Source organism: Equus przewalskii, chromosome 18 (assembly GCF_037783145.1).
Source record: "Equus przewalskii isolate Varuska chromosome 18, EquPr2, whole genome shotgun sequence".
In the NCBI taxonomy this organism is placed as follows: Eukaryota; Metazoa; Chordata; class Mammalia; order Perissodactyla; family Equidae; genus Equus; species Equus przewalskii.
The window spans coordinates 54,047,601-54,056,904 of NC_091848.1; positions in this window are offsets into that span (position 1 = coordinate 54,047,601).

The following is a 9,304-nucleotide window of genomic DNA, read 5'->3' on the forward strand; positions in this document are numbered from 1 at the left end:
ATAGCTAGTTTAATGTGAAAATTTGGGTGACTTTTCTTCTTGACTTTGACTCATAGGGCATTGAGAAATATAATTCCAATGGCATTTAGAAGAAGCCCTATAGACACTGAGCATCATTTAAGATGATAGCACAGCTCTTCTGCCTGAATTTTAAAATGTCAACCCACATATTCTTCATCAGTATATATTCAGGACCACTTGCTGCCCTTTAAAAAAAAATAGACTGGAGTTAGAAATATTGGCAGGTCTTGGTATCACATCCAACAGCAGAACGCCTCTTAGATAACACACATGCACTTGACTGACTCTTGCTCTCTGAGGACATTGGGGAGACCTTCAAGCTTTCAGATCCGCACTGCAGAAAGGCAGTCAGGGGTCCACCAATGCTAAGAAATTTTGTTCTCTCACGGTAACTCACTTCTTTTTCAATGCGTGCTGAACGAGCTTACTAGGAACTATCTTTACAGCTTGGAAGTCTATGATTCCATTCTTCCACAGGGTTAGCCATTTCTGAATTAGTTATTGATGTGTTGTCTGAGAGATATTTTTCCTCATTTGTTTATATGAAGCAGTTCTATCCTAAACAGGATAGCCTCATTTGGACACAGACCACAACAGGGGAAACGTCAGAAGAATTTATTTTTCTACTGTGATGTCATGTCCAGCCTTGTCAGTTCAACATTTTAGAAAGTAGTACAGGTTCAATTTTCAGAGTACAAATAAAAACTAAGAGAAATAAAAGGAATTACTATAATATCTGAGAATTATTTGACTGTTTTTTGTTGTTGTTGTTTTGTTTTGTTGTGTGAAATATTCTTTCCCTTTTTAATCTGTGCCCAATCCAGGACTCAGTGTTGTGGTAGGTCCAGAAAAAGAGAGAGAGAGAAAAAGCTTACCATTTAGTACAGGAATCCACCTTGTAAACAAATAAAACAACTTAAGAAAAACCTGATATTAACAGATTCTGATTTTTTTTTCTGCTCATATTGTTTGTTTCATTTTCCTATTGCATCACTCAAAATTAGACTTTTTGAATTTTCATGCTTGGGGGTGGAGTAAAAGTAAAAGAACAAAAAAGTGACATCTTGGAAGTAATTCTGGCAATAGCAAACAGGCTAAGTGGAGGCAAGTGTTTCCGGTATGATGTTAATACTTCGTTAATGTACTTTTCAAAGACTGACGTGCTATTATGGTGCAAGCTGTTTATAGTCATACAGTGTTCAGGTGTGTGTGTGTGTGTGTGTGTGTGTGTGTGTGTGTGTATGCATATGTGCATACATTGACCTTCGATGATAAGAAATATCACAGCGCTAAGTTCCACTCTTTCAATGGCTGGAGTTTTCCCGCCTTTGCATGTGTCCAGCAGCTCAGAATTAACCCAAAGTTTCAGCAGCTTGAATGCCCCCGATGTCTTCTCTTCAGCAGAGAGGGTCAGGCTGTAGAGCGAGCTTGCTGCTCTCCAAATTTCAGTGGCCTGCACCTCCTCCTTACTCTTTCATTTCTGGTGTAGGACCTGACTAACAAACTTTATTATTGAGAAAAGGAAGAACCAATTAACTAAACATATAGACAGTTGCCCAAATGCTGTGGAAAAGATAATCATGATCATCTCAGGAACTTAAAGAAGTCATTATTTGGACAAGAGCAGCGCTGAGTGGGGGCGGTTTTGCAAAATCCAGTGCAAATAATCAGACCACGGATCAGTCAGGGACCAAGCCTAAATCCAAGTCCATTGTAAATATTTTTAGCTAGATTGCCATTGATGAGTTCCTGATCCCATCTTCCGTGGCCTTGGAAACCTTCCTGTTATTCAGTTGGTTGAATGGAGTTGAAATAACACCCAAAGAGAGCAAGGATTTTTAACAGCTTAAAAGTCTATAGAAATAAACTAGCCCATTCCCAGAGTGAATCCAAACCAATTTTTTTTTCTTTCCTATTGTTTCGATCTCTTGTTTGTAGAAATTATCATGTGTTTCCTTTACCCTTTCCTATGGCTCAGGTGGGTACGGATCAAGCAGGATACAAATGCAAGGAAGGTGGGTGGGATTTGTTGCTCTTTTCTTACTATTATATCTTGCCTCAGCACTTGAAGAGGAAAATGGGGTTGTAGCCCTCACCGCTGGGGGCTGCAGATAGAGCCCACATTATGGTGATCATAGAAGACATGGAAACGTCTGCATGGGACGATGGTAGAAGTCTAGGCAGGTGGAAGGGAGTGAGTGAGATAACACGGTGTGGTAGCTCAGACTGTGGGAAAAGGCATGGGTCTGAAAGACAGAAAACTTGACTTGTAGTCCTTGGATGTTTTTTACTTAGGAATTAAGTGACCTTGGGCAAAACTTTTGACCAATTAGAGACTTACTTTCTCTTGGATGCTAGAATGTGCCAACCAGTGTCACTGACGATTGGTGATAAGCGAATGAGATAACGTGCTCCGCAGCACTATCTTCCACACCTGCACATATACTTGCTCTCATTACAGATGAGGCTAGCGTGGCATTGCGTAGGTAGGAGTAAAGAAGATTCGTAGAGATAGATTTGACTTTTTTTTTAAGTAATGTCACTTCTTTCACTTGAGTGATATGGGGAGGGGAAGCTCTAGCTCTTTTAAACCAAGAAAAGTATTGTGGTCATTTCTGCCCTGCTGTCTAATTTCTTATGGTTTCCACCTAAATTATTAGTAGAGAAGAAAAATTCCCTGAGGCATTAAAAAGTCAATGAGAAAAGACATGGCTATAATTTAATTTAACAAAATGTTTGTGAAATTTTGGTTTGTTCTTAAAATTTAATCTGAGAATTCACATGAACTTTTTTCTCCTCCTTTCCTAGAACACCCTCATGTAGCATTGTTCATGTGGTCAGGGCTACTTCCCGCCGGATGTAGAGGCCATGTATGACAAGCCTCGCAGCCTTCTGAGGCGGAGCTTGAGTCCATGCACTGTTTACGGGGGACTCTCCTGTCGCCCCTTCCCACCAGGCACCTGTGCTCTGCATCACCCCATAGAATCCCAGTCTTAGCTTGTTACTCTCCCTGTGTGCTTTCAGATGTTACGCGGGACTTCCTCGTAGTGTAATGGATCATTCTCGGAGATCAACAATCTATTGAGACCCTGAAGAATTCCCAAAAAATGAAATGTGAAGGTCAGCTATAGTAGTTTGAAAAATATTTGGGGAGCAGAACGTCCTCTCTTAGACAAAACCTCCAAACTATATCATTCATGTGTCCTAAGCCTGTGACAGCTAGCCTGTCATTCCTCACAAACAGCAAGGTTTTCCATCAAGAAAATGAATATTCTTGAGATGGTTCCTCACATCACACTAGATATTTATTGCTCACAATGATATAAATGATAAAGGGATGTTGGTGTTTATGAAAGAGTATTATTTAATGCAAATTAAATTTAATGTCAGACTAATATCACATATCAAAAATGCATTTCGGCTGAGATTTAATCTTGTTATTTATAACACCTAGGATTTGTTCTTGCCTGGTTGCTTATTTTTATAATATGGCCTCTTCCTGCCCTGAGCAAATGTGGGACCCAGGTAGAAGCTAAATATCCTGATCGGATTCAGGGAATGTTTTTGTCCAGCAAATTCTAGAGGGCACATCCATATTAAAGATGCCCTGACTGGCAATGTGAGCCGCTCAATAGAAAGTCAGCTGGCCGTTCCCCTTCCACAGAAAGTAGAGGTCTGTCTGTGACCTTGAATTCCCAACTCAGGGTATAATTATTTCTATTTAATTTGCTCATTTCCTTTTTATTCTTTTTGGTAATTGGGTGCATGAGGTGGTAGAGACTGCTTTATTTACTTGACAAAAGCTGTTTCTCTTTCATGACTTAAATATGTATTTAGGATGTTCCATCAAATAACATTTCCTCAGGCTGTGACACACATTGCAATATACTTTTGAAAAGCTTATTTAAAACTCACATCATGGTTTCTAATTTATCACATGCTTCTGGCTAAAGAAAACCTTTGGGTGCTCACTTCCTTTGAAAATGAACACAGTTTCATAATTTCTGACAAGTCATGAACGATTCAGAATTTTTATGTTATTTTTAGAGGTAGAAATCCGGTTGGAGCAAAGGGGTGAGGGTTTTACCTTGAAGCTCTGTTTACATGAGAAAACGCATTATTTTTACCGGGAACATATATACAGATCACTTTAAAAATAACATTCCCTAAAGATGTTTTTATTATCACTTTACAAAAGACAGAGAAAAATTTACTATTCTTAAAGTACATCATTTTATTTTGGGTAACTTTGGCAAAAATAATGAAAATTGGGGAAGAGATATCTGGAGTTCTCTCCCACTCGCCTCCCCCAACTGCTAATGGATATCACTTCCCTGAAATGTCTAACCGATGACGCATCTAACACAAATTGCAGTTCAGATCACTCTGTACTCCCCCACTGTACCTTAGTAATTGGGGGGTTTGACTCCGAAGGTATGTTGAGAAAGATGTCTTGAGAGAAAAGTCATTTTTTTTTTTTTTAAAGATTGGCACCTGGGCTAACAACTGTTGCCTATCTTTTTTTTTTTTTCCTGCTTTATCTCCTCAAACCCCCCCTGTACATAGTTGTATATCCTAGTTGCAGGTCCTTCTAGTTGTGGGATGTGGGACGCTGCCTCAACGTGGCCTGACGAGCGGTGCCATATCCCACCCAGGATCTGAACCCTGGGCCACCGCAGCGGAGCGCGCGAACTTAACCACTCGGCCACGGAGCCGGCCCCAAGAAGTCATTTTTAAAAAGATATTTGCATGTGTATGTATATTAAATTCTTAATTTTCATTAAATAGTTCTTTATAGGGGACAATTATTGTTTTAGTCATCTGGACTATTAAGAGTGTTTTTAATCATTTAATAAGTAACCCGAAGAGAGAGTTTACAAAATCTACACATTTAAAACAGACACTTTAAAGTCAATCAAGTAAATTTTGGGTTTCTTTAAATAAGATGTAGTTTAATTTAAATAACAACTTAATTTGAAATTAGTATTGGTTTTAGAATGAAAATAAAAGCGAGGCTGGGCCTTTTGAATAACTTCTTTTCTTTACCATTGAGATCTTCTTTCCTAATAAACCTATGAATTAGAATACTGTTGATTCTCATAGTTCCCAGATTCCATATTTGTGAATTTGCCCACTTGCTAAAATTTATTTGTAACTTCAAAATCAATACCCATGGACGGTGCTTCTGAGGTCATTTGAAGATATGCGCAGATGTAGGGTGGAAAGGATCCGAGTTGCCCAGGCAAGTCTGAGGGCCCAGGCAAAGCCCTGCCTTCCTGTGCCAGCTCCCTCACTATACACACTGTCCTTTTTGCAGTCTACTTAGTGTTGAACTTTCTATACTTTTGAGCATTTTATTGGTGATTTCGCTGTTTACAATGCCTTCCAAGTGTAGTGCTGAAGTGCTAATTTCCGAAGCTCAAGAAGACTGAGATGTGCCTTACAGAGAAATTACACCTGTAAGACATGCTTTCTTCAGGCCTGAGCCATAGTGCTATTGGTTGTGACTTCAATGTTAATGGATCAGCCATGTATTTAAAATAAGGTGTCTTTAAGTAGAAACACACATAAAATAAGGTTTTGTATTGATCAGTTGAAGAAAATGTGACTAGAGTTTGACAAATACCTAACCCTCTATTTTCTCTAGCAGCGATGACTCAGTATTCTCTAATTCAGCCTTCCAGGCAACTTTACAGCCACAACTACGAGAATGAGGAGAATCCTCTGTGCACGGCTTAAGAGTCTAACACCAGTGACTTGTGTTGGCATCAGTTGGCTTTATGTGTGTCCTGCCCTGTACAAGGCCTTCTGTGGGAGCATGTTCAGCTTAATATAGCTGATATGACTGAGGCATGTGGCGTTTCCATTTCTAGAATTGGAATAAATAAAGGGTTTTAGTCTGTTTTATGTTTCACATCCTTTACATTGATCTTCTCTTGTCTTTAAATATTTCATCACAGACCAGAATGTAGATACATCCTGGGAGAATGGTCTGAATCCTAAAAAAAAAAAAAACCCTGTAGTTTCACCTGCTGGAATGAGTTTTATATCCTTGAGTATGAACTAATCACCACCTGGGGTGAAAGCTGTTTCCTTCTGCTCCATTTCCTGATGCACTTTGAACGGTTATATGTGCATGCGCGTTTTCTACTTTCTTGGAGGAGTTTTTACCAGGTCGTGATTGTGATAAAATAAAAGAACTTATCTCCACCGTGGTAAACACAAAGATTATCCTTACTGTCTTTTTTTTTTCCTTCCCTGCATAGCATCTCCTATACCAAAAGTCTCTCTGACGGCTGCCTTTACCATGAAAAAGGAATGAAAGATACCATCAGAATGCATGCATCTCTCATAAGACTCAGCAATGAAGAGCTCATGAAATCCTCACCCTAGAAACTCTTCATTAGCTTTGCTTTGGTGACTGAATCCATCCAACCATCAGAGAAATCGTTTGCTGTTGCTACAAATGATTCATAACTTTAGCTCTGAAGGCAGATTTGTATTTGTGGAGCTATAGATGCAGTCAGATTTTATGCTTCCTTTATTGGTACCCAAAGATTGGTTTGTAATTTACTGCTACCTCTGCTCTCTTGCGGTAGATGTCTGGAGAGAGGAAATAAGGAGCTGGAGTCATGATTTCTTCTCTAAGATTTTGGAAGCTGTTTACTTATCCAATATCCTTTTGTTTGACTATAGCACTATAAAACACTGAAAAAAAGTTTATGGAAAAACTGCTGATTGCAAAACTGGCCTTGACTTAAGCAGCATGAACAGTAACACCATGATAACTTCTATGTAGCTGGTAAACCAGTCTTATTCTAACAAGCACAAGAAATACTCTGACGAAACAGAAGTTCGCTAAGGTCTTTCAACTGGCTGAGGTCTCTTTGACAATGAATAGTGTTTTCTCAGTTGTTTCTAGATAAAAATTCAATGAGTTAATAATTATTTATAATTTCAAGTTCAATAGTGCATTGTTCTATATTACATGATTTTAAAGATCCTTTCTACTGATTAGAGGTTAAGATTATATATCTTAAACCTTTGATTTTTCATTACAAAAATACTTACTAGGACAAGAGAGGACTGAGGTGGGAGTGCAACAGCATATTTCCTTTTATGATTTCTTCCCCAGAACGCCAATATATACAATAGAAATGCTGACAGTTTCCAAAATTTTTCTTGTAACTCTATCTATAACCATTTTAAAAGGAAATATTCTGCTTTCTAGTTGTCTTTGGCATTCACAGATCCCAGTGAAATACAGCCTTTTGCTGTATGCCTTTTCGAGACAGATATGCACAGTCATCACAATTCACAGTTATGTCCAGAATCTTACCAGTGTGTTCAGGTAATTAGCACAAGAGTTGTTTATGAAAACAGAAGACTATGGAGACCGTTTGAAAAACTACAAATGTTTTAACAGAGATTGCTGTTATTTTCACTTCTTTAGGACACTAGTGGAGAAATTTAACATGGCTACTGTCTGTCTTTCAAACACATGCCCCGTGGACTGTCATGAACAGGAAGTAGAGCCTTGGCCGAAGCTCTCAGCCCCTGAGACCGCCTGCTCCCTGACAATGGGACTTGATTACAAAACTCCAAGGAGACCTGGCAAGTGAACCCCCAGGGGCAGAGTCTGTAAGTGAAGACTTTTAATCTCCTACTCAAGACTGCAGCCTTTCACACCAGCAATTTTTTTAAGTTCCACCTCTTCAGAGCAGAGGCTTTTCTGTTCCCTGCTCTAGACTTTTGTTTGATATGTGATTAAAATCTGAAGAGTTATCATGCCCTATAAGCCCCACTGTAGCACATGTATGTAGCTCCTGGCTGCTTCTTTATCAGAAGGTTCTATCAATCTACCCTGTCTTCCCTCTGCCAAGTGTCCTTCTTACTATTCGTTATCCCTTTATACCTGCTCTTCCCTCTGTCAAGAAACTCTACAGGCATTTTTGTGACTTGCTTCCCCACTTCACTCAACACCTCTCAGAAAGGCTTCCTCTGGGGCGGGCCCGGTGGCACAGTGTTTAAGTTCCCACGTTCAGCTTCTCGGAGGCCCGGGGTTCGCAGGCCCAAATCCCGGGTGCGGACATGGCACTGCTTGGCACCCCATGCTGTGGTAGGCGTCCCACATATAAAGTGGAGGAAGATGGGCACGGATGTTAGCTCAGGGCCAGGCTTCCTCAGCAAAAAGAGGGGGACTGGCAGTAGTTAGCTCAGGATTAATCTTCCTCAAAAAAAAAAAAAAAGAAGGAAAGGCTTCCTCTGACCACCTGTTATTTTCAATACCATTATAGTGGGTTTTTTTAATTTATAGCACTTTTCACTACCTGAAAAATATTATTTATCTCTTTACTTGTTTTGATCGCAGAATCATATCTCTTACAAATAGAGACCTGTTTTTTTTTTTATTTCTTTGTTTTGTGTGTTTCCCCACTGTATCCCAAGCACCAAAAATGCCCCTAGCACAACGTGGTAGGCACACAATAAATATTTGTTGAATAAATTAAACAATTTTACTGTTATATTTTCCTTTTATCTTTTCTCTTCACTTTCATCAGCATCAGGGAGGATAAAGACATTGAAAACTAAAGTAAAATAAAAAGTAAGCAGAGAGTTAAAATAAAAGAACCAGCATGTATGTGTAGTCTCTTGGCAACAGACTTTTGAAAGCAGATAAGAGCCTGGCCAGGTTCAAACCCTGCCTCTTCTTCTTGCTATCTGTGCAAACTTGAGTAAATTATGCAACCTCTCTGTACCTCAAATTCTTCATCTATAAAATGGGCTAATCATAGGATATGTGCCTGTCTCATGGAATCATTTTAAAGATTAAGTGGATTAATTCAGATAAAGTCTTTGGACAAGTGCCGAGTATACAAGCATTTACTTAATGTTGACTACTATCGTTAGTGTCTGCATTAAAATATTTGGAAAAGGAAATAGAGCTCATTGTATGTACTCTGGGATAAGGTGGAGTGGGATGATGTGGATTGGGAGGATTTTGATTAGAATATATAATTAGCTCTCTGCAATTGCTATTCAGTGAGTGAACAAAGGCAGTGAATTTTGCTCCAAATCTGCCAAATGCCTCTTCTTGTTGAGGTGAACCAGTACTCCAGAAATCTTTGCGTGTCAAAATTTATCAGCATAAACTTAGTATTTTCGAATTCACCATTAGCCACTTATAATACTCTGTCTAGGGGAAATTTACTCCTCTACTTTAGTTTGGAAGCTAGAATAAGCATAACATGTTTGGAAGTCAGAGACAGAGGGGAGGAGAATA